The sequence below is a fragment of the Enhydra lutris genome, unplaced genomic scaffold, assembly GCF_002288905.1.
Source record: "Enhydra lutris kenyoni isolate GAN:26980312 unplaced genomic scaffold, ASM228890v2 scaffoldscaffold33, whole genome shotgun sequence".
In the NCBI taxonomy this organism is placed as follows: domain Eukaryota; kingdom Metazoa; phylum Chordata; class Mammalia; order Carnivora; family Mustelidae; genus Enhydra; species Enhydra lutris.
The window spans coordinates 2,502,752-2,529,239 of record NW_019154117.1 but is presented as its reverse complement, the minus strand read 5'-3'; positions in this window follow the sequence as shown (position 1 = coordinate 2,529,239).

Here is a 26,488-nt window from a genome sequence, read left to right as displayed (position 1 = left end):
CCTTTTGGTCAAACTGTCCTGACCAGAGAGGCATTGTACCATGAGCATGCCTCGCTTAAAAACTCCGAGAATAAAATCGGAACGATGGGTAGAGGAATGCATGGCCAGCCCCTCACCAGACAGGCGTCGGCCTGACGCGGCCACCTCTCAGCGGCGGTTTTCAGCAGCTCGGATGAGGGCTGAGTCTGGGCACACGGGTCTGAGTTGACCTGATGAAGTATGTGCCTCGTGAGGAGGGTCTTCATTTTGTGTCACTTCTGGCACCAGTCCTGTCTGCTATGGTGGCTTATTCTTGTACTGTCGCGTGGGTTTGATTTACACGTCTCATAGGCAGAAATCAGTGGATTTGTGGAAGGCAGCCTCTGGGACACCCCAGGGATTGCCACCCTCGGTGTTTGCACCATCGTGTAACTCCCTCCGCCGCGCGGGACCAGACCCGGACTTGTGCTCCTAGGGAACAGATAGGCGGGGGTGATGGTGTCATCCACCTCAGGTTCCAAAAAGACTCTGGCTTCCCTCACGGGCACCTTCCGCTCTCCCTCCCTTGCAGGAAGCTCACGCCGTGTTTGAGAGACGTGCCCTTTGGAGAGGCCAACACGGAGCTGTCTGCCAGCCGGAATCCTCGGCGGATGCCGCACGAGGGAGGGGGAAGCACACCCTCCCCGGAGCCTCGAGCCCTGAGATGACCCCAGCCCCGCCAGCACCCTGACTGTGGTCTCGCCTAGGACCCCACCGGCCACCCCGGACTCCTGACCTGCAGAGACCCTCGGATAACAAACGTGTTGAGCCACCAAACTTGGGGTTAATATGTTATAGAGCAATAAACATGATCATGTTGTTACCTAAAATTGATCTATAGTTTTGGAGTTGGGGGACCTAGAGGATTTAACTTTTGGTACATACAGAATTCATCATTAATGAATTAGGGAGGTTTTTATTTTTATTTTTAATTTTTAAGATTTTGTTTATTTATTTGACAGAGATCACAAGTAGGCAGAGAAGCAGGCTGAGAGAGAGGGAGGAAGCAGGCTCCCCGCTGAGCGAAGAGCCCAATGCGGGGCTCGATCCCGGGATGCTGGGATCATGACCTGAGCCAAAGGCAGAGGCTTTAACCCACTGAGCCACTCACGCGCCCCTAGGGAAGTTTTTTTAAAATATCTTTCTATGTTGAAATGATTTATTCCTTCAAACTTTCAAATTTGCACTTGCAAAATCATTCAGGAATGGAAGCTTTTGTTTCTAAAAGAACTCTATTAACTATTTCAATTTTAGATTGTTTTTGGTATATTCAGACATTTCTTCCTGAGTCAGTTTTTTTTTTTCTGGAAAATTATTCATTTTATTAAGAGCTTTCAAATTTATTAGCATGGATGTACACATCCTGTTCTGTTCTTAATCTGGTTCTATAGCATCGTTTGCATTTCTAATGTTGATGACTTCAGCTCTCTTCATCTGTTGCAAGCTGCATACACGCTATTTTGTGCTGGGGGGGCCAAAATCTTCTCTCCTAACTACTACCTGGTTTTCTTGTGTTCATAAGGGTGCCTTGCTTGTTGACAGCATTTTTTAAATTAGTTTGCTTGGATCCTTCTTGGTTATTATTATTTCTCGTGATACAGTACTCAGAGCTGTTACTATTGTTTCTCAGGTTAGGGTTTCTACATCAGCTTACTTCCTCTTCGACACACTGCTTCTACCGAGTGTTTCATAAATTCCTGAATCTTCAGCGAGCACGCACACCTGTGTGTATGCATCTGTGTGTGTGTGTGTGTAGTTCATTTCCAGCTTTATGTGCACTGTAATGGACGGCGACCATGGCCCCAGTTTTCCCAGGGTCCCCGTTACACTTCGTGGGGAAGTAAAACTCGCCTGGACTTCTGGGCACTGCTGCAGAGCCCCGCTTCCTGGACTGCTCACACACCACGAGGATCACAGCTCTAGCCTCCCGTCTGGTGATTTCTTTGATCCAGGAGGATAATACTACTTCCCTTGTCTCCCCAAAAAGCCAAATATTACAGCTCAACCTAGGTCCCTACGTTAAACCCCCCCAAAAGGCAAAAAGAGGAGTGGCCGCCTCCCCAGGTAGGGACATTTCTAGGAAGAGTGAGCCTCAGCATTGAGGGAACTCCAAGTCTTAAAGCTGAGACACGCACGTTACACACACACATATGCATATGCACACGCATACGCCATATACATACACATATCACACCACACACACAACCCCCCACATATATCACCATCACACACATACACATCACACACATGCACGCACACATGTCACACATGCATACGCCCTCACACATCACACACATACACACAAACATCCCCACGCACACATATATCATACACGTGCATATGCACGCACACATCACACACATGCACACACATCTCACACATGTGTGTACACACACCACAAACACCCCCTGCATGCACATACATACACACACGCCCATGCACATACCACACACACGCACTCCACACAGACACATCACACGCACATGCACACATCACACATATGCATATGAACTCACATCACAAATGTGCACACATCACAGCACACACACCCACACACACCACACGCACAGACATACACACCCCACATGGCTCTGACTCCTGAAGATCTTATTTACACACCAAAGTGTTGAATTAAAGACTCAGGCCTGTTGTGTTTCCAAGGAGACCCTCTCAGAGGGGGCAGGAATAGGTGCCTTGATCCCTTTCTAAGAAGATAAAGCAAATCGTTGTTCCTGTCCCTCTTGCACAGAGTGTCCCGCTGCTGATGTTAGAAAAACTCCCACCAGCTTGCCTCACATATGCTGATACGCCCATGAGCTCCCGGTGAGGGGCCTGTCCCTGGTCTAGAGAATCCTGTATGCAGTGTGTCAGGCTTCCATTCCTCATAACAGGAGGCTTAAGGTGACAGAAATGTTTTGTTTTGTTTCTGGAGGCCAAGAGTGTGAGAGCAGGGCGTTGTCGGGTCTGGCGGCCACGCAGCCCCCAGGGGCTCCAGGGGAGCTTCTGTCCCAGTTGGTGCCCCTTAGCTTAGGCAGAGTGATGGCACGAGCTGCTGCTTCGTCTCGGGCAGTCTCCCTGCTGCATGTGTCCACGTGCAAACTCCCCTTTGCTCACCAGGACACTGGCCACTAATGCAGTCCACCTCATTCTGGCCTGATACATCTGCAAAGACCCAATCTCCAGAGAACAGGACATCTGCAGTTTCCAGGTGGACCTGATTTTGGCAGTAATTATTCATCCCTGGCTAAAATTAATAAAGATATACATTAAAAGCCCAACACACCTGCCATCTGGGCATAATTATGAGTAGCTCCCCCTCTGGGCTGAAAAATGGTAAGGTTACTTAAAGGACAGACATTCCTAATGGTCATCCATACCCAGCCCCAGCTCCTCTGCTCTCCTGAAGGTGGGTGTGGCCGTAGCCCCGCTGTAGTCAGTGCATGTGAGAAGCGACCCTCCTCCACGGCCTCACTGTGCTATCAGACCAAACCTGCATGTACTGAAATAATATACGGAGGCCAAGCAGACCATATCCCAAGACTGCAAGGATGTTATCTGAGAAGGTAATAAACCAGCAGATGAAAAGAGGGGAAATGACCACCTTAACTGATAATGAAAAAACGAAATTCAACATTTATCTGAAATTTGGGACGGGGGAAGACTCTTAATAAACTTAGATTAGAAAAACCTTTAACTTGATACAAAAGTATCTGGCAGACACCTCTGGACGCTTAAGCAGAGATACCAGAATTCTCATTAAATTCTGGGACATGAGGACGGTCCGTGTCACTGTCACTGCTCCACAGGATATTCGAGGTCCTCCCAGGAGAAGAGGAGAAATGACATCCGTGTTGTTAACAAAGAGGAAGGGAGCCACCTGTTTACTGCCTGTGGTCATCCAGCTAGAAAATCACAGGGACCCCACAAAAAACCTTTACAGGCAGTAACACGACTCAGCAGGACGATCAAAATAACATGTACAGGGGCGCTTGGGTGGCTCAGGGGGTTGGGCCTCTGCCTTCAGCTTGGGTCGTGGTCTCGGGGTCCTGGGATTGAGCCCCATCTTGGGCTCTCTGCTCAGCAGGGAGCCTGCTTCCCCCTCTTCTCTCTGCCTGACTCTGCCTGCTTGTGATCTCTCTCTCTGTCAAAATAATAATAATAATAATAACATGTACGTATAAAAATTAGTATCTTTATATACACTTTTTAATGTCTTGGGAATAAAAAGGATCCATCCACAATGTCACAAGTTACAAAATCCTAGGAGCCTCATAAAAAATACACAAGATTCACATGAAAAATTACAGTTTACTCAAAATACAAAAGACCTTGAAGGGAAGGAAAAAGCCTTCCCCTACTTCTCATAGTCCTCCGGCTGGACTAAGAATCAAATTGACATGAGGAGATTAACAGGAGAAATAGCCCAGTTTTATTATGTGCACACGGAGGCCCAGTAATGAAATTGAAGCTTGCAGAAATGACCATGACAGGAAGTTTTTATACTTTTTACACAAAGAGATAATAACTCTGTGAGGAATTGACAGAACAAAGAACACTTAACTTTAGGAGCTTCGAGTAGTAGGGATTCTAAACAGCATTTGGGCTGGGATAGAAAATTAGTAAAAGTAACAGGGTTATTTATATAAGCTTCTGGGCTCCAGATGTCCCCCATCTGCTGACAAGGATGTCTCCTTCCCTCCTGGTGCAGGGAGGGCACCTTTCACATGGGAGATTTATCTCCTAATTTCAGGGAAGGGTCTGTGTCTTCTTGCACAGACTGTCTCTTAATTCTCTTAATAACTTTTATTGAAAATAATCAATAGGCCAAAGTGCTGTATTTTGGGGCTGCCTGCCCTTGGCTCCTACAGCCTATATAAATGAGTAAATGACCCACACAGTAAGACTCAGGGTCATAGAAAGAGAAAAACCCACAAATGTAAATTCATCTTGTTTAAAATGATAATTAAAACAATAAGTTATGTGTGGTCACCTGTGAGTGAGGTTGTTTAGTGAGAAACCTTGAGAGAAAGAATCAGCTCATCCTGGATTTGACTTAAAGGCCAACGTTTAAGATACTTAGCTAGTAACCAAGATAAAGAAGAGTAGGAACGTCTTCATCCTGTGGCCCTGAAAAATTGACAAATAATTGTAGAGCAAAGAAATAAGATTCTTCATTTTAAACGTACACACGATCACATTTCTTCTTAAATGTTTAATAAGTAAGAGTAGAATGTCCCTGTAATATTCAATTTATAACTAAATAGGTTGCTAACCTATAAACTCAAGGATGATCTATAAACTATATTTACTGGAATGTTAGGATGTTTGTTACATACAAATATAAATTATATTTATACGCTGAAATCTGGAAAGAACATTCGTTGTAAAATATTGTATTTGTTCCCCTACGTTATCATGACCTACCTACTGACTTACAACTCTACCAACATACAAACACTATAAATTATATGGAGAATTAGGGAAAGTACATCTAGATCTTTCTCCCTGGTGATTTATTGTTCATGAATAATTTCAAATCTCTGTAACTTAATTTATAAATTTAATACACCCTTGTGAGAATATTTTATGAAACTGGACAAGATAATTCCAAATTTAATTAGGAAAAGAAAATATAAGGAAGTAGCCAAGAAAGTTTCCCAAGAAGAAACAAAGGAGAAAATGTTCCTGCCAGATATAAAAGCATGAATAACCGTATGTATATATATTTTACATGATACATTACACACATCCTAGCAACTGAAATGTTGGCACCGAGTTGACGCATGAAGCCATGGAACAAAATAGAGATTCCTGGAACAGCTACAGTGGAAAGTCAGATCTCATCTCACATTGTACAAGAAACAGGAAAAAATACTTTGAATTGTGCATAGAAGCAGAATTTACAAAACTGGGGTACAGAAGACCTTCTGAAGAGAGACACGAAGCATGAACAGGATAGGACCGTGGTCACTGCGGCTACATCAAAATGTAAGACTCCGGCCAACATAAGACGGTAAACCGAGAAAGAGGACGAGAGAGCACGTGCCTGTGTCCACAGAGGGTTTACATTCACACTGTGTATTTACTTTAACTCCTTTAAGTCGATTTTAAACAACAGACAAACTCCCAATGTGATTAGACCAGGTTTACGGACGGTTGAAAAAATGGCCTGTAGACATACACAGAAAAAGGTTTTCACCTACACTAAGAATCCCAGGGATTATTTAAACATCTAAGATGCAGGGTGTTCTCTCTCTTGGAGGGACTTCCTCTGTTTGATAACACATCAAAGAAACGAGAGTGAGCTGGGACAGACTCCAGGAGTGCTTGGTGGCACGTCTGCTGCTAGTTTTGACAGGTGGACCCGAAGAAGACGCATTCCGGCTTCACATCCACCCCGATTTCTGGAAGAGGTGTCCCTGTCTTTCTGCCACATGAGACCTCCAGGGCCTTGCCTTGGGCCAGGAGCACGTCCTGATTGTCGGGCCTAAAATTTCAGGTGATGCCTTGACATCTTTGAGCCTCACGGGTCTAAGCGTGAGCTCCTCTGTTCTCCCCAGAGAGGCCCCTAAACCAGCAGGAAAGCCTCCCTGCCTTCCGGCTGCTCCTCCAGCCCATGGGGTCCCACTCCCTGGCGCACCGATCTGCAGATTCAAGATGATTCCTATCAGAATCACTGCTGACCTCTTCATAGAAACTAATGAACTGATGCTAAAATTTGCATGGAGAGGCACCTGAGTGGTGAAGTTGGGTAAGCTTCTGACTCTTGGTTTTGGCTCAGGTCACGATCTCAAGGTCATGAGATCAATCACTGCACTGCTCTCTGCTCTGGGTTTGGAGTCTGCTTGAGACTCTCCTTCTGCCCCACCACCTGGCTCTCTCCCTCTCTCAAATAAATAAATAAATCTCTAAAAAAAAATAAAACTTGCATGGAAACTCAAGGGGCCCAAAACAACCAAAACCATCTTGGAAAAGCAGGGCAGCGTCGAGGACTTGTGCTTCACCATCTCAAACTTACTACAGACCCAGAGTGATCAGGACAGTGTCATGCTTGAACAAGGAAAGACAGAGATCAATAGTCTATTGATAGAACAGAATTGGGAAACCAGAAATAAATCCTTGTGATTATAGTCAATAGAATTTCCATACAGGTGCCAAGATAATTCAGCGGGGAAAGAACAGTCTTCTTAACAAATGGTGCTGGGAAACCGGACAGCCACGTGCAAAGAATGAACTCGGACCCTCATCCAACACCCTATACAAAAATCAACTCAAAACAGATCAAAGAGGGCGCCTGGGTGGCTCAGTGGGTTAAAGCCTCTGCCTTCGGCTCGGGTCATGATCCCAGGGTCCTGGGATCCCAGGGTCCTCCCTGCTTGGCAGGGAGCCTGCTTCGCCCTCTCTCTCTGCCTGCCTCTCTGCCTACTTGTGATCTCTGTCTGTCAAATAAATAAATAAAAATCTTAAAAAAAAAAAAAACAAAAACAGATCACAGAACAAAACATTAGCCCTAAACTGTAAAACTCACAGAATGAAACATAAAGGATCAGTCTTCATGCCCCTGGATCAAGTGGCAGTTTCTTAGATGTGAAAGCACAAGCAAAAAGAAAATACAGGGGCACCTGGGTGGCTCAGTGAGTTAAGCTTCTGCCTTCAGCTCAGGTCATGGTCTCAGGGTCCTGGGATTGAACCCCGAGTCCGGCTCTCTGCTTGGCAGGGAGCCTGTTTCGCCCTGCCTCTCTGCCTACTTGTGATATCTCACTCTGTCAAATAAATAAAAATCTTTAAAAAGAAAGAAAGAAAATAGACAAGTGGGACGTTACCAACACGAAAAATGCTTACGCTTCCAAGGACGCCATCAAGGAAGTGAAAGCACAAGAAAGAGGGAAAATGTGCCCATTATACCTCTGGGGAAGGTCTTGTATGTAGAGTCAAAAAAGAATTCCCAGAAATAAATAATTAAAAAGAACCTGGTAGACATTTCTCCAAAGAAGATATAAAAATGGCCAATAAGCAGAGAAACGCTCAGGCCCCGCTGGTGGAAGGGGGAGGGGAAGATGGTGCAATGGCTTCGATCCACCACGATGAAACGTGCAGCTCACGCAACCCGTCATTCCGCTCCCGGCTGTGTACGCGGAGAGAGGGAAGCACGTGTCCACACAAGCACCCGCACGCGCATGCTCAGAGGGCAGGCAATACTCCCCACCCCCGAAAGGGGGGAATAAACCGCATACCCGTCAGCTGACGCAGGGATGGGTAAAACACGGTATGCGGCGTGGAAAATTACTTGGCGATAAAAAGGAACAAGTGGTGATAGATACTACAGCACGAGCGAACTGGAAAACACTGTGGTAAATGAAAGAAGCCAGTCGTGAGAGAGAGGGGTCGGCGGGGGGCGGGGGGGAGCAAGGGACAAAGTACAGCAGAGTGTGTACAAATGTCACGACTTGTGTAAATATGCACGTGTGTGTGCAAGGTGTGCGTGGGTGTGCTCGGATCACCCCCTGAACACCGGGGAGCACTGAGACCACCTCAAGGGCTCCGTGAGCTTGAAACTAGGTCCACAGTAACACCAAGACACCCTTCGCTTTTGTGCAGAGTTCCTGTTTCCACCCATGGTGGGAAAGCCACGGAGGGTGACCCCACCAGTGCCTCCACAGGGTCAGGACACAGACCCGCTACAGAGCTGCTACCCTCCCTGCGTGATTCCAGGTCCCTTGACTCTTTTTTTCTTTTCTTTTTTTTAAGATTTTATTTGACAGAGAGAGAGAGAAAGAAACAGCCAGAGAGGGAACAGAAGCAGGGGGAGTGGGAGAGGGAGAAGCAGGCTCCCCTCTGGGCAGGAAAGCCCACCCAGGGCTCCATCCCAGGACTCTGGGATCACGATCTGAGGGAAAGGCAGACGTTTAACTGACTGAGCCACCCAGGCGCCCCCCAGGTCCCTTGACTCTTGACGAATGAGTAGGGAATCCCTTCTCCGGACGACTGGGCACGTGAACCCTGCTCCTTCCAGCGCCCTCTTTACTCTCCCCTCCAGTCCAGTGATGAATGAACACATCCCCACTGTCTGGATGGGAAGGAAAGAGTTGTTTCCGCTCCTCCTTAGGTTTCTGAACTGGGGTCCTGTAAATCGGGCTAAACAAAGGGAAGCAAACAGTTCATGACGACGGGCAGCCCGCACTCAGAGGGGCGCCTGCCACCTGGGGCTCAGGGCGCAGGTCAGCAGAAGGGGGGCCTGCAGAGGAACACTAGGACCAGGGCAGAGGAGCAGCAACCGCAGGGGAGTGTGCACAGGGCACTGGTGGACCCGGCGTGCGTGTACCCCGTCCTGGGGCCGGCTCACCGTGGTCACCGCCTGCAGGCTTTCCCGCCAGGGGGATCCACGGCAGTCATTCCTCAGAAGCGGGTGCCGTAGGTCAGAAGACAGGAGCTCAGGGAAGGCGTCCTTCCACACCTGTCCGTTCTCATCTGGCTCCAGCTCAAAACAATCCTTCCGACAAATGGCACACGTGGGTGACATGGTCCCATCCCCCAAACTCCCATGATGAAGCTGGACTGTCCCTGACAGTGTCCCAAACCTTGAAGCCATCTCCCTGAGACATTCCCCCTCCATGTGGTCATGTCCCTCCACCCACTGTCGCCAATGCTAGGATGCTCTCAACTCCCCCTGGGAATCCCACAATGTGACTGATGCCGCCTCTCACCATGTCCCTTCTGCTGCCTCCAGGGCCTCCACCTCCCTTTCGACTCACCCTCGACACTCATGTTTTCAGCATCCTTGGTGGAAAAGTCCCTCCACTCGGATGACCTTCCCAGTCTGCTCAAGGGACAGAAGCTGAGGCCTGAGGAGGCAGCAGGCAAATCCTTCCAGCTTGCAGCCCGTGTGATAGCGCACCTGCCCAGACCCACTTGGGTTCCTGGCTCTGCTCCTGTGGCCTCCCCACCAGCCCTGTGCACGTTTCCTCTGCGAAGCTTTTGATGGCTGACCAGCCCAAAGCAGCTGCTATTGACAGAGTCTGGGGGACGCAGGTGACATCACCAGACTCCTTCCCATCCTGCTTCTGCAAGTGGTCCATCCACATGGCACGAAGCCGTGGAAATGATGCCCACCAGTGGCGCTGCCATGAGCAAGAGCCACGCCCCACCCACTCTTGTCCGTACACATACCCAAGCGTGTTCTCCCTGATGGAACAAATTCCAGCGTGTGGTTTTCACACGTAGCATCGTCTGGTCCCTAAAAGTGTCCTACATAAACTGGAGGCTGGGAAGGAGGCAGGAGAGACCTGCAGCTGAGAGTGGACGTCACGAACATGTGAGAAGAGGGGAGCCTTAGCCCTCCACATGGGGTCCTGGAGACACGGAGATTAATGTGGGGTCCCCCAGGTGCCTGCTGGAGATGTGGAGCTGGACGTGGGGTCCCCCACCTGTCGCACACGCAGAGTTGCAGGTCCCAACCCTGAGCTGCTGGGCCCAAACGTCTGCGGCATGGAGACCCCAGCAGCCCGAGGGTAGGCTACAGCTTGAGGACCCAGGTAGTCTCAAGGGCAAGTGGGGGCCCACGGCTTCCATGTCTGAGGCCTTTGGCAGCAGAGCAGAGGGGCTCGCCGGTGAGGCGGTGCTGTTCCCCCCATCCATGGGCCCTGTGGGTCTGCCTCCTGTGAGACTCGGTGGCCACGCCAAATGGCTGGGGTCCAGGCCGCCCCGGGCTCGGAACCAACCCCCCGCCAGCCTGAAAAGGCAAACCCATGCTTAGGGGTTCCAAATTTCCGTTTCTGGGGGAATATATGAAATGGCTTTTTTTTTTTTTTTTTTTTTTTTTTGCTTGAGAAACTTTTCCAAATACAACCCCAGGACCCATCCCTGAGACAGGCCAATGCAATGACTCATTCGTGGCCACCAGCAAACTGCGCGGCATGTTTGTGAGGACACGGAAGCCTCCGGCTGTCGGAGGGGTCGTCCAGGGGTCAGGGCCGTGTGTCATGGAGACTCACTTTGTACATCTGTATGTGACAACTACAGAAGCGCAACAATGACCTAGTCATTAGGATGCTTTTCTGCGTGGCTGCCTACTCTGGTCTGGGATGAGCTCTGGCATCCTTCCTCTCTGTCCCTGCAAACCAAGCAAGACTTGTGTCTCGTCCCAGCTCACACCAGCTTCCAGCTGGCCTGGCTGCTCCCCTCTGGACGGCGGAGTCTGCCTGCGGCCCACCCCACCCCGCTTTGCCAGGAACATTCCTGGGGATTCTAGCAAGTGGGCCGGTGGGATGGCTGGTCACCCAACCATGAATCCAGGTGACTTTGGGACCACCTCAACCCTTGAACCATGCTGAAAGGGACTGGGAGCTCCACACTGGGCCATAAAAGGACATGGTGCTTCATCCACGTTCTCCTGGGGAATAATCAAGCTTTTTATTGTCTGTATCTTACGGAGTTTTGACGTCTTAAACAGCTTGCTGGCCGGAGAGGCAGCCCTGCCCAGAGCCACCCAATTCTGAGATAGCATGGCATTCGAATGCGAATCAGCCCAGCCCAGGTCCGTGCCCCCAACCACCCCTTACCTGACACCACACACCAAGCAATACTCCCCCAGCCCTAGGTCACCGCAGGGCCAGGTTTATAGCCCAGAGCCAGAACTGTCCCAAGAGCCACTCCCGAGCTCTTTGCTGCCCTGCCTTGCCTGTCTGTGGAAACCAGGACAAGTGCCAGAGCCCACGCGCTCCCCTCGTGCCTGCTTCTGCCTCCTCACCAAACCCCCAGGCTCCCTCCGTGGTCCCATGTGGTGGCCCGGTGTGGCCTGCTCCCGCCCCTCTGGAAATGTTCTTAGTAAATTCTTCTTTGAATGGCATTAGCCTCTCCATGTCATCGCATGGTCTACATAAATTAAAATGTCTTGGGTACAAGTAAGGCTGCCTTGAGAAAGGCAGCCACCATGTAAGATGTCCCTGAGACCACCAGGCCGGAGGGGCCTGTGCACAGGAGGGGACTACACTGCCTGATCCCACCCTCTAGCCGTCCCCGCTGAGATGCATGTGGGAAGACTCTTTAGATTTCCAGACCAGCCAGCCTGGTGGCCTTGAACCCCTGAGTGACCTCCACTGAGGCCATGTGCCATAGGAGGTCCAAAAGCTGTGCTGAACCCAGCCCGGTGCCCACCCCAAGGCACCTGCGAACATCACCGATAGTCCCGCCCGAGGCCCTCACCTTGGAGCAGTGTGCAGTTTGGGGCGTCAGGGGAAGCCGACTCTCCTTACATCATCCGGGAGTTTCAGGATTTGCTTTCTTGGGGACCAGGACTTCTTTGGCACTCAGGGCTGCACAGATGGGCAGCAGAGGGAAAAGCCTGCCCCCTCCCTAGCCCACCACCCTGCAGCCAGAATCGCTTTTGTCCCTCTTAGTGATTTGTCTTCCAAGGGAAGATTTCCCACGAGCAAAGAGATTCTCTGGAGCTGAGTGTTCCTAGGCTTATAAACCGGGGACTCCCTTCACTGTACAGAGGAGTAAACTGAGGCCCAGAGAGAGCAGTTGCCACAGTAACATAGCAGGAGCTCCCTGCTCACTAACCTCCACTTGCCACTGTGGTTGTTCCACGGCCGGACGGCCACCTTGCCCCGAGGACCAAGAGAAGGAATGCGCTACCTCTCCCGCGCGCGCTCTGTTCCCACGTTCCAGGCTGAGCCCGTCGGCTGGCAGCTCGGCTCAGCTGGGCCGGCTCTAAGCAGTCCGCCTGTGGTTCTCACATCAGCTCTCATCGCCACGGTGTCAACACTCCCCAACTTTTGGATCCGATTTTTTTATCACGTGTGATGACTTCAGTGGTGAGCTAAGAAAACGAGGTTATTCACACTTAAATGAGCAGCATCTAGAATCCGACTTAGTAGTTCTTACTGTTTGTTCCTTTCCCAAGCTGGAGGGGCCTCACGGCGACGGGCACGTGCCGGCTGCTCAGTCCGCAGGAATGGGCACTTGCTGAGATGGGACCGCACGTCCGAAGCTCGCTGTCCTGAGGCTAACGCAGCTGTCCGTGTGGCGGACACCCGAGACACTCAGAAATACCAGAAACACTACGTTGCTTGGATCACCGGAGGACATGCATTTGGAAATGTTAACAACGGCTTGTTGAAAGTCCGTTTGCTGGACGCAGAGATTCTGAGACGCAAGCACCCAGGATAGCACGTGGCAGAGAGATATTGGTGAAGTGAGTCGACCTCCAATACCGCTGACCCTTGCGCAGCGCGGGGGGTTGGGGCACCGACCCCCCACAGCCGAGGATCCACATGTAGCTCCGCACTCTCCGAACACTTAACCACTCGTAGCTGCTGTTGACTGGAAGCCATACCAACCACCTAAACAGTCAGGTAACACATATTCTTTGTGTCATGTTATTAGACCCTGTTTTCTCACAATAAAATCAGCCAGAGAAAAGAAATGGCATTAAGAAAACCATCAGGAAGAGAGATTACATTTACAGTTCTGCACTGTGTTTATCGGGAAAAACTCCGCATGTCAGTGGACTGGAGCCGTTCAAACCCTGTCGCTCACGGGCCCCGGTACAACCTGACCTTTGGGGCATGAGCCTGGGTTGCCCTGGGGAACGGCAGTGTGGCTACCGTCGTATTTGGCAATCAGGACGCAAAGAGGAGGTTCCTGCCCGATGCATGTTCTGCAAGCGCAGATGGACAACAGGCCTGCGAGCCGCGGCCGCCCCTTGCCCACTGCCCTGAGCCTCGGGCCCGAGCTCGGCGGAGCACAGGGCTCTTGTAACACATCTGCTACTCAGACATCGTAGGCCACCCTGGGTGGTGGTCAGGCAGCCATGGGGAGCAGACACCAGGCTCCCTTCCTCGACCACCTCTCGGCGCTGGGAGCGCTGGGTCATGGTTCATGGTCGTGGGCCTCCCCACCTTGTGTGGCCGGGCCCAGACGCCATTGAGCCTTCTGTCCTCCCTCTTCATTCCAAGCTGCAGCCGTCTGCAGAGTCCACATCTGAGCTGCAGCAGCGAACGATTCCAGCTTTCCCTTGTGACTTGCTGTTACGGAGTCTTTGGATTCCCTGGGTCTCATTACCCCCGGATCTAGACGTTGGAACTTTCGTGACTCTGCACACGTACATATTAGACTCCAGATCTTTTCTTTCTTTTTCCATTGCTCAGGGTGTCTCTCAAACGGCATTCCCAGGATTCAAGGAGCACGGGGCCTCATCCCCATGACCTCCAGCTCCCTCCCACCTCCTTCTTCCTCTCGGCTCCACGACCCCTCCCCGGACCCACAGCTGCTCCGAAGGGCCTCCATGCACTCAGCCTTCCCTAAATCCTTCCCGAGGGTCCGCCAGCTCCCAGGCGCGCTGTCAGCCAGCAACACTCTTAGCTCATTAAGGCAGATGTCCCTTTGTCCTGGCTCTGGTGGCCAATAAACATCGGTTGATTGATTGATCCCATGAGGTCCCGGCACTTAAAGTAAAATGACAGAAGTGTCCATGCGGCCACTGTCCACTCCCCCAGGTGTCCACACTCTCTCTGGGCCTGCTCCCTCACCACCCAGCTGCAGCCCAGGCCGGCTGAGCTTGGTGTCTGCTGCAGACCGCCCGATGCCGTCACGGCTCCCTGCTGTGCCTTCCGCGCGCCCACAGGGCAGCCCTCGTTACCTCCGCAGTCACATGCAGCCTCGTATGTGGGGCACAACGCGGGCACCAAGTTGGTCTTCAGTGAACGGTGGAGGTAAGGAAGCCATTTATAGGATCTGATTTTAAAAGGCGGAGATAAACCAATTTTTCCTCCTCCAAACAGCAGGCATGCAGGCAGTGAGGTTTATTTCTGTAGAAAGGCTCAGATCTTGAAAGGGAAACCGAAGCCGAGTGTTGCCCCTGGCCCGCCAGGCATCCTCGCCCTTTCTGTGACGAGCCACCGGCTCGCGCTTGGCGCCCCCGAGTCCGGAGCTGCCCCGGAGATATAGGTCACCGCTCAGGATGGAAGTAAAGCATGAGAAAATGGGTTGGCTAAGTCAAGAAAGACGACCTTAACAGGCCACAACAAGAAGCGCTCTGAGGATAGCGATCGGGAGAACAGTAAACTGAGCATTTTATGGTGCAATTACTCGGGAAGAGAAGCGTCATCTCCAAGGGAACAGGGCCTTTGATTGCTAAAGGGGTCACACTCCCCAAATTTGCTCCTGTCGGGGTGCGCCTCAGAGCGTCGGTGCCGGACGGCACGGGGCATGCTGGTGGTGGAGTCCTGGAGGGTTCGGTGTGCGTGACCTTTAACACAACAGGGTCTGGTGGTTGGCCGGGTGGAGGAGGCCAGCCACGACTTGCCATTTCTGGAGGTCGGTGAGGAGGGAATTGTTTGCAAGACGGGGGTGGCCCAGGCATGTTTTGCAGGCTTTCAGGGGGTGTGCTGACAAGGGCAACAGGGATGGATACCGTTCTGACTTGGACGCTCGCCCGGTGCCGCCCTGCACTCTGTGCCCTGAGCCAGAAGTGTGACTGTAGGCCTCAGCCTTCGTTTAAACCAAACAGACCAGAAAAGTTTACACTCAAAATAGCCAAGGAGTAGCTCTTTGGAAATTACTCTTAAAATAGATTTCTCTGGGGGCACTGGGTTGGCTCAGTCAGTGGAGCGTGTGGCCCTTGATCTCAGGATGGTGAGTTCGAGCCCCAGGTGGGGTACAGAGATCACTTACAAATAAAATCTACAGTACACCTACACACACACACACACACACACACACACACTCATCTGTATTTTAAGAGTTTCCCAAATTCGCATTGTATTTGATCAGGCCACAGTTACAATATTTTTTTAATAGATTTTATTTATTTATTTGACAGAGATCACAAGTAGGCAGAGAGGCAGACAGAGAGAGAGGAGGAAGCAGGCTCCCCGCCGAGCAGATAGCCCGATGCGGGACTCGATCCCAGGACCCTGAGATCATGACCCGAGCCAAAGGCAGAGGTCTAACCCACTGAGCCACCCAGGCGCCCCTCAGTGGTCTTTGTTAAAGCAGCCCTAAGAAACTAAAATGACCTGTAAGAAATTTTATTTTGGGGGAAAGAGAGGAAGAGGTTGAAAATTAAAAACCACAGAATTTTATGGCCTTTATTTTTTTTTTTTTTAGTTTTGCTTTTGTTTTCCATGTCAATGGAAGTTTTGAGAGGTTTTGAGAGAAGCTTTGAGGTTTTCTTTTCTCCAGGTGTGGGTTATGTCCTCCTGTGCACAGACTGGAAGCTTGGGTCTTGGCTGGCTATTCTGGGCACTCTGGGATTTGCGTGGCTGCTGGGAGGTGTCTCTGCCCCTCTTGGCAACCCCCCCACAGGAATTGTTCTGGGGTCTTGATGCACTTTGGTACTCCTGCTAGGGACTCTGTCCCTCCCCGTATCTGTTACTGAAAAGAGTTAACTCTGAGTGTCCATTCTGTGTCCAGCCAGGGAAGCTGGACCCTATGCACGAGGCCAGTGACTTTCCTCATTTTGGAGAAAGGAGGCATTTCTACGCCACAGAATGCTCCCAGAGCATGAGGTAGCAGGGGCATGGGGATGAGTAAGCTTTCTCAGAGTTTTCCCTAAGATTCTTCTTTTCCCCAAGTGCTCTTAGAGGGATAAGCACTATGTCTGTCCATCTGTGTCCATGAGGGACTTCTCCAGCTTCAGATGAGTAAGTCATGCACTGGACAATGTGGAAGAGGGAGAGAGGATGAACCCGTAAGACTAGAGCCAGATCCTCAGTCAGTGAGCAGGTCTGAGCCTTGATTCGTGACTGTGCAGTGGACCCTGGTGTTCTCCAGCACATGTGGCTGGCCTCCCTGAAGCCTGTGGAGCCCGGAGGCTGCCCCATGGAGGGAGCCAGGGCCCTAAGGTGGGACCCTCAGAAAGATGCTTCCCCTTTGGCTTTCCTTCCACCTCTGCCACACCATTAATGCACCTCAGTGGCCCATTTGCACAGAACGGAGTCAACACAGAGAGTAGGGTCCAGAGGGAGAGACCCTGAAAATGGCTGTGTTGGAATCAGACTGCAAATTTTTATGCAGAAAAAGTTATTTCTTCACTAGAAGGTAGAACTCTTACAGAGATGGAAATTCTACCTAATTTTTAATTTGTTGTTCAATTTCTATGTAGGGATTTTTTATGATGGCTGGTGTTCCATGAGAATGCCTTGGGGTGTTCATCACTCAGAGGCCTATGTGTTTGCTGGAGGAGGGTCTGTAAGGACCTATTTAGCCAGAGCGACTCCATCTTGGTTAAAAGCCATTTTGTTGTTTGTGCAGTAAAACTTAAACTGACCCTGTCCCCCTCCCCCCAGAGAAACTTACTTAGAAGCAAGTCTGGGAAACCAGTAAAATATGGTCAGCTAGTTCCTAATAACAGAGCCCAGAATACAAGGCCAGGTCGGCCAGTTCTTGGTAACAGAGCCCAGAATACAAGGACGAGTCCGGCCAGGTGGAGACATCCAATCAGTAAGAAACACACATACTTTTCCCCTAACCACCAAAGACTGCAAACCCCGCCATTTGGGCGCCCACCTTGAGCACCAACTCTGACCAGAGTAATAGGTTGGGTCAAACAGCTACTATAGGGTAAATTGTAATTCAATTGGCCACCTGCGTGTGACCTAACATGACCACAATCTCATTGGCCACCTGTGTGTGGCCAGACTTTTGCTCTCTAAAAGGTAGTCTGTAAGATGGGGAGGGGTCGCCCTCTTCGGAGGCGGCCCTGGCCGGTCAGTCAGTCAGTTCTTGAGCCTGTGAGCTGGGGGTGGTCGGTCTCTTTGGAGACGGCCCTGGCCAATCAGTCTGACTTCTAATGCTTATCATAAAATAAAGCTTTAAATAACTTTCACTTTGTCTCAATCTCGTTTTGTTTAATAATGGACCTAACAGGGTCCACTGACCTGCAGACCCCACCAAAGCCAACACTCGGAGCGCTGAGTACCCTCTCCTTGTCCAGGGAGAGCAACAGGCAGGCTTGGGACCAGCCTCCTCCAGCACACCTAATGAATCCTGGCTGGCGCCTGACTCTCCCTAAACCCCAGGGGGTCAGGCGCACACCCAAGTCCTGGGCCATCCGAGGGCACAAACCCAGCCCACCAGAGAGCCCCCCACCCAGAGCACCACAGAACCCAAGATATGGAGGCCCTTCCGCCCTGCATGGGGCTCATCTAGGTGCGTTCACTCCATCGTTACTGTAGCTAATTCACCGACACAAGAAGAAATATATCCAGTTGCAAGTGAGCTGTTGGCTTCACGCCTTCCCTAAAGGGCCAAAATGTTCCCCAATGCTGACCACTCTTCAGATCGTTAACTTGGACAGACATCGCAAGGGAATCCTCTTCCTTTGTAGGAAACCGTCCGAAGCATTCACTGAAGGGTTTTCCGCCTGTTGTCTTCCCTCCTTGGTAGAGAAATCTGTACTGTATCCACAGCCCGGGCAGTGGACTGGGATGTGGGTGTGTCTATCTGTCCAGCGTCCAATCCTGAGGGACAGACCCCTTCCCGATCCACCCAGGTGGCTCGTCCAGCTGTCACACTTGCCTTTCGTCACTTTACACAGAAAATAAGAGGATCTATTTCTGTATGACTTTGAGCAATCTGGGGTGGGGGAGGCACATTTGTGTTGTAGCAAACAACTTCACTTCTCCTGCGTCTCGTATTTCTGCCTGCAAGTCCCCTGAAGCCTCCAGTGTGCAGGGGAGATGCCCCGCTGCACACTTTCCATCCCAGGTAATGCTTGAAGTTGCTCCGCGGGGATTCTACTGAACTCCCACTATGGAGAAGTAAACAGCGGTAGAACTGACAGTGAATTTGGGAGCACGAGCCTCGATAAATATGCTTACCAGCACAAAACCTTAGCAATGATCATTTTTCTCCATGAAAAGAAGGAAAGGCTAGGTAAGGACAACCTTGTGCAGACATTTATCTGTGACTCCAAAGGCACGTCTGCTCTGTCTCTGTCTGGGTAAGGCACAGCCTCGTGCCTTACCCCCAGACTCACCAGCGGGAGTCAGCAAGCCGTCCAGTCCCGGGGCCCCCAGGGGAAGACCACATGGGGCCGGGGGGTTGGCGGGGTCTCCAAAGAAGGCCCTGCAGAGTCTGGATACGTTGTGCTCCTCCTTCCCTCCCTTTGCATCTGGGCTGGCAGTGGACAGGCTCTGACCACAAGAGTGCAGGGGGAGGGTGGCTGCCAGGACCCAAGGGGCCGAGGAACAGCTGGGCTCCCCTCCTCCCCCTGCAGCTCCGAGCTCCTTATAAAGAGCCACGTGCGGAGAAAGGTCCAGGCAGCTCCCAGGTTTCAGCCCCCCAGGTGGGGCCAGGTTGACGAGTGCCGCCCCAAGGGTTTCAGACCCCAGCTGACTTCCCACCTGAGGTCACAAGGACCAGAAGTACCCAGCTGAACAGAGCCTCAGCTGCTGACTACAGAATTTTGCACAAATAAAATGATCGTTATCTTAAGTGACCACATCTCTGGGTAGTTTGTCATCCCGTGAAACGGTTGAGTGACCCTATGCACCTGGGGTCCGAGCAGCCTGACGGTGAGCGGTGTGGGGGGCTCCAAGCACAGCCGGTGGGAGGTGAAGCACAAGCCACACTAGGGGAACATTCCCTCTGCCAGGCCCACGCCCCAGCAGGGCCTCGAAGCTGTCGTGGCACAGAAGGCAGATAGGAGACGGCACGCTGGGGCCTTCGCTGCAGAGGCCCGCTCCTAGAGCAGGTCTGAGCTGAGGTCAGAGATACCAGCACACACAGGTTCAGCCTCAGGGAGGGAGGGGCCCACAGACCCCGGGGATCAGAATGGGTCTCAGCCTCGGAGCTACAGGTCTGTGCGTGGCTGGATGGAAAGGCCCGGCTCCCGCAGACTACGGGAGCGCAGACTGGAAACAGACCCTCACGTTGCTCAGACGGATTCCAGGAGCCTCCAGTGGGGAAAGACAATTATTTTAATAGATGGTGCTACGATGACCAGCGCGCCCCGTGCAATGAAATGAAGTTGGATGTTTACCTAACGTTGTATACGAAAATTGACTTAAAATGATTCATAGACCTGACCGTAATGCTAAAACCACTGGACCCCAGGAGAACACAGAGTGGGCGTCTTTATGCCTTGTCTCGGGTGGTAGCTCTTAGGTATGACACCAAAAACTCATGCAGCAAGAGAAAAATAGGTGATCATTTTTGTGCCGTGAACGAGGTCGTAAGCAGGTGCAGAGACAGCTCAGAGTCGGGGACAAAATGTCAGCAAACCGTACATGGGATAACAGATGTGAACCCAGAACCCCCCCCCGGAGTGACGGGTGGTCCTCGCCCACAGCACTGCTCAGCCTGGCCAGGCCCCAGGGCTGTGAGGAGCTGGGGGACAGCAGTTCCCAGGCTGCTGCCCGCATGCCCAGCGGTTTCCTTCTGAGGCCAGCTCGCAGGGCTGAGCCTCCAGCCCCAAGGGCCACGGCTGACCTGCCCACACTGAGCCTCGTCCTCCTCCGAGCCCACAGGCAGGCAGCAGGGCCGGGGTCTGGATCCCCAGCTGCACCGCGGCTGGGCTGTGAGGACCAGCGGGGGAGGCCGGGAGGCCACGGGCTCCACACAGACCCCGGCAGCCCACGTGGTAGTGTCTGCGGCAGGAGTGGGGGGACCTGTACAGACGGGGAGATGATCAGATACAGTGCCTTGCTCACGCCACCAGCGGCTGCCCCGGATCAAGTCTGGGAACAGGGAACCGAGCGAGAAGCAAGCCGCAGACCGTTCCCGCGTCTGTGAGGCCATTCCTGTAAAAGTGAAAAATCCACAGAGGACCTTATGGACGAAAACAAGTCTTTTGGACTGCGGTTTGCTACCATGGTTTTAAGCTTGGGACAGTGTCGTGGCCGCGACTCATGGCAGGGCCCCGCTCCGCCACCAGGGGCCATGGGACTCCATCATCAGCGTCTTCTCCCCTGACCTGCGGGCCATAGTCCAATGTCCAAGTGCAGGCGGTGGGGGAGGACGAGGCCTCAAGCAGAGAGTAAATGAGGGGGTGATTCCACGTGAATAAAGCAGAGAGCAGGGTGCATTCGCTCCGGGAGTCTGGACGGATTCAGACCCAGGAGCGGAGAGCCCATGCGGTCCATACCCCCTGGAGCCTCCTTGGAGGGGACACAGCCCAGCCGGCCGGAAGAGCCACGTCAATGATGCAACGGGGACACTCACAGCCGTCAGACCCAAGGAGCCGAGAAGCAAAGGGGTGAGGGAGCCCAGGAGTGGGGCCACCTGAGAAGTTAGATAAAGAAGAAATCTGCAGGACACCTGCTGGCCTTGCCGCCCTGACGTAGGAGCACAGCCCCCCACAGGAGCAGTGCGCTCTCCACGAGTACAAAGACCCCGCGTTCACCTGCTTCTGTGTCGCCACGAGGCTTCATGTAAGACAATGTCCTCATTGCCAATATGGTGACTGATTTTTGTACCTTGTGGAAGTATTTCTGTCCCTGGGATGCTACGGATTTTGTTTCAGAATTGAGAATGTGGACAGAGGGGCATGTGGGGAGGGGTGTTTGGAGACCTTTAACAGACCAGGAAAAGTTTCATGATGTCCTGTGTTGGAGCGTGTAATGTCATTACTGATGTTTTCTTTCTTTCTTCCTGCCTTTCTTTCTTTCTTTCTTTTTTTTTTTCTGTTTACAGTGACTTTTTCAGAATTTGAAACACACATTTTATTTTGAAGATTTTATAAAAATAAGATTGTCTAATTTAGAAGGTAGAATTTTCGAATGAAGTGAGAGTACATAATGCTCGAGGTCCTCGCTAATGCAATAGATGGGGCAGAGTTGGGGGGGGGCAGGAAGCAAGAACAACAAAGTGGTTATTGTCTTACACACAAATTTTTAAATGATCAACGAGGAACCGAGTGGAAGCAGCAGGGATTTGGGCGAGCAGATATGGTTCCAGCAGATCATAACCGCTAGCTTTTCTGTGCATGAGAAACATCCCGTTAGAAAATGTCATGTAAAATTGTCCCAACAATAACTATGAAAAACTTAAGAAATGTGATCAGTAAAGACAACCCATCCTCAGCCTGGTGGAACTTGAAAAGTGAATCCTAAAATTCTTCTAAAAGAGAAAATACATAAAATTCACCAAGACAATTCTGTAGGAGAGGAAGCATGAGAGGACGCCGTCCTCATGTCCGCTTTGTGGTGAAGACAGTCAGTGTGGCTTTGGCCCCACTGGACACAACCTGACTGTGGGAATTCTGCACGTGACCAAAGTCAAGGTCCAGAAATGGAGGGAAAGAATGGTTACTCTGTAAATGGTGTGAGACAGCTGTCTCCACAGAGAAATGAGGATCCTTCCCAGGTCAACAATCCCATATTCTTTAAAATATTTTTTTATTGGGGCGCCTGGGTGGCTCAGTGGGGTAAGCCTCTACCTCTGGCTCAGGTCATGATCTCAGGGTCCGGGGATCGAGCCCCGCATTGGGCTCTCTGCTCAGCAGGGAGCCTGCTTCTCCCTCTCTCTCTCTCTCTGCCTGTGTCTCTGCCTCCTTGTGATCTCTCTCTCTCTCTCTGTCAAATAAATAAATAAAATCTAAAAAAAAAAATAAAACAACTCAGTGTGTGTTGGGGGGCACAAAGGATATTAGTGGATGGTTTCCATAATGAAAAATACAAATGGTTAATAAAAATGCTTCCCCTTAGTAGGTATCAGGGAAACCTAATTTAAACAGTGAGATAGCATGTAAGGTAATCACACGGGCATCGATACTGAAGATTAATAACATCCAGTGAATGGAAAGGAAGACCTGTTTTTTTTTTAATATTTTACTTATTTGACAGAGAGAGAGAGAGACACAGCAAGAGAGGGAACACAAGCAGGGAGAGTGGAAGAGGGAGAAGCAGGCTTCCTGCTGAGCAGGGAGCCCGACGCGGGGCTCCATCCCATGGCCCGGGGACCATGACCTGAGCTGAAGACAGACACTTAACAACTGAGCCGCCCAGGTGCCCCTGGGAAGACCTATTTTTTCTAATTTTTATTTTAGAGAGAGTACGAGTGTGAGCAGGGGGAGAGTCAGACCGAGGAGTTGTGTCTCCAGTGGTGCCTGCACCTTCTTCACCCCAGGCTCCCTGCCCACCCACCCTAATGTGACCGTGCTGGTGGCCGGTGGGCCCCTGTGCTCCTGCTCAAAGTTCACTGGATAGACCCCTGGGGGGACATGACCTCTGTCCAAAATAACAGTGCAAAATTCACCTGCCGCAGAAAAAAGAACCAACAGTTTGCAAGAGAAATACTTCTGTAAGCAAAGGGCTGGACCAGGTGGGAGGGAATAATTTGGGGCACCACGTACAAGTTAGAAAGTCTCTAACACACCTGGAGAGATTAAGATCCTTCACCACAAAATACAACCTGGCGAAACAGGGAGCTGGTGTTGAACAAGGACCGAGTGTTGGTTTTGCCAGAGGCGGGTGTTTCGTGGGCGGACAGTGGGGGTGCTGGGGCGTGTGGGCGCACGTACTGCCCAGCACTGCACACGCAAAATGGCTAGGATGCCGTTACATGGCCACATTTTGCTACCACTGGAAAAGTAAAACCAAGACTCTTTGAGAAACGAAGAACCAAAGACAAAGAACAGCTCTGTCCCCACTCAACACCAGCTCTCCGTTTCGCCAGGATGAATTTTGTGGTGAAGGATCTTAACCTCTCCAAGAATGTTAGAAATTTTCTGACTTGTATGTGGTTCTCCAGATTAATTAATCTGGGTATTTCCCACCAAATAACTACAAATTCGCTATCACCTCGAAAAAAAATTGAGGGGACCCTGGCTGGCTGTTGGGGGAGCACATGGCTCTTGATCTTGGGGTCATGAGTCTGGGCCCCACGTCAGGTGTAGCGATTACTTAAAAATAAAATCTTTACAAAGAAAATCTAGGTGCTTTTCTGTGTTCAATAACAAATTCAACTGAGTAATTTTTTTTTACTATTTAATTTATTTATTTGAGAGAGAGATCACAAGTAGGCAGAGGCAGGGAAGGAAAGGGCAGAGAGCCCAATGTGGGGCTCAATTCCAGGACCCTGAAATCATGACCTGAGCCGAAGGCAGAGGCTTTAACCCACTGAGCCACCAAGGCGCCCCCTCAACTGAGTAATTTAAAAGATCAAATTGGCTGTAATAAACAATTCATGAGTCGGACAGCAAGTGGAGGGGAGCTCTGCGGGGCTGCAGAGGAGAAAAGGGTTTTAAAGGCAGAGAGGGCGTGTGAAGGGGGAAATTATTAGCAAAGAATGCATTGTTGGAGGTGAGCCGCCCTCCTGTCTGCTGACTTCCCAGGAGGCTGGCGTGGACAGGTCCCATTTCCGGACCAGATACTGAGTCCTGGCTGGCTCATGGGAGGCTCTTGGCATAAAGGATTCCAATCTGAGCCTGCAGTTTTCTTAACAACTGTACGGTTTTGTTTTGTTTTTTTCAGGGCGGGTGGGGGGGTTGTTTAACCAACCTGGTATTTGTAGTTCTGCTTCCCCAGTGAACAAAGGCTGTGGTTTTAAGGCCTCTCCTGCCTCCCCCGCTATGTCGCCTTTCTCTCGGTTTTCCTTGACAGCTGGGCCCTTGCCTCCAAGCTCCAGGCCGAGAAGAAATCACACTCTAGGAAGATGATCCAAAACATTAGTTTATGATTGTATCGTTTTCTACTCCAGGTTTTACAGAGAACTTTTAAATCCATAACGCACAGTGTGTTGGTGTCACCATCTAGACCCCAGGACCTGACCTCTGCTGCTCCCCAGCTTGTGCTCTCTCTCTCTCTCTCTCAAATAAATAAGTAAAATATTTTAAAAAATGAATACATACGTACTCATCCTAATCCTAAGTAGAAGGAACCCATCCAGCCTTGCTCAGGGGTTGCGGCTTCGGAGGTGATTCCCTGGGACCCCTTATTTGCAGCAAACAGTGTCCTCTGCACGACAGCTCACTTGCCGTGGTTTCCATCTGGGACTCGGCAAGGAGCGGACTCATGTGGCATCGGTGACACGGGACTGTAGTAACGTGCGGATTCCCCTTTCCGATAAATTGTACTTGACATCCAGGAGCGTTCAGCTGTAGCGATCACATGTTCCCTCCACGGGGATCCTCGAGCCTACCTTCGTGCTTTCCTTCAAAAGTGAAGCCAACCGGGTAGCGAGACCGGCCGCTCTTGTGGGGAGGGGTGAGTCAGAGTGGTGGGTGAGCAGGAGCCACGAATCTTTTGGGAAGAATGACCCGTGGGCCCTTCCTGTTTTCCGGGCATGTTCAGGGGCTCTGCCCTGCACAGCCCATGTGCTGTCTCTGTACTTGAGGGTGAAAGCCAAGTTAGGTACCTGCTTCACTATGGCCTACTGCCTGACTGACGTGTTTCCTTAATGGCGTGACGTTTCTGATGGCAAAGTGTACAAGTAATAGCTGATGTGGGAACAAAGGCAAAAAAAATAATTAAATGTTCTTACTACCTACAGCGCACTGGGCAAGTCCTCGAAACAGGCAGAGTGACATTCCTCTAGGGACGCAGCTTCATCAATGTTGACACTTTGCTAAGGGCAACAGGCAATCCTAGCCTGCCCCCCACCCCAGGATCCTCTAAGTGTACTTTAACATATAAAAATTTCCTTTATCTCAAAATCCCCCAAGATACTTGTTGGCAATCACCGCCCCCAAGCATATGGCCCACCAGTAGACATCTGAAGGGTCTCATGACTAAGGTTTCACTAGATGGTGATAAATGATCTTTTCCCGACAGCAGCCAGCCCCCTCAAGGTCCTGGAAACCTCGCTTCCAAATTCCTTAGAGACTCACGCTCTCCCTAACCCACTCCCAGCTTGAAAGTATATAATGGGCCCCTCCTCATGACCCCGGTGCTGCCCTTTCTGCCCACAGGTCCTGTCCTCGTATTTTAATAAAACCACTTTTTTGCACCAAAGATGCCTCAAGAATTCTTTCTTGATCATTTGCCCAGAACCCCAACATTTCTATAGCAGTAGTGACGTATTTCTACCTGATTTGTGTGTGTTTGTGAATCAATCTGGCTCCTATTTCCTTGTCTCTTTGCAGAAAATACCGTTAAATCAAACAAAATAAGTAAATAAAGGGGGAGCAGATAAGCACCCTAGGTCTTAACCAACAAAGTAGGCCGTGCTGGAGGGAGGCCCACGGGTGAGCTCCAGGAACATCCCCCCAACACCAAAGGCCAATGGAGCGCCCGGCAAGGCCACTCTGCTGGAGAAAGGAGGGGTGGGGGTGGGGGTGGGGCGTGTGCCTCCTAACACCCTCCACCTGCTGGCCTTCCCGCTGACCACCGTGTTGGCCTCCGGAGGGCGGCCTGCCCGCACTTTGGTCTCCTGTGCTCCTTGAGCAAAAAAAAAGGAAGCAATCTGGGTGTACAGCCCACCCCCCCTTCCCACCAAACACAGAACCCAGCCGCTCTCCCCAGGGTCATTCTGGTACAGTCTGGCCATCTTAGGAACAAAACAAGAAGAAACGCTGAGGCTCCTT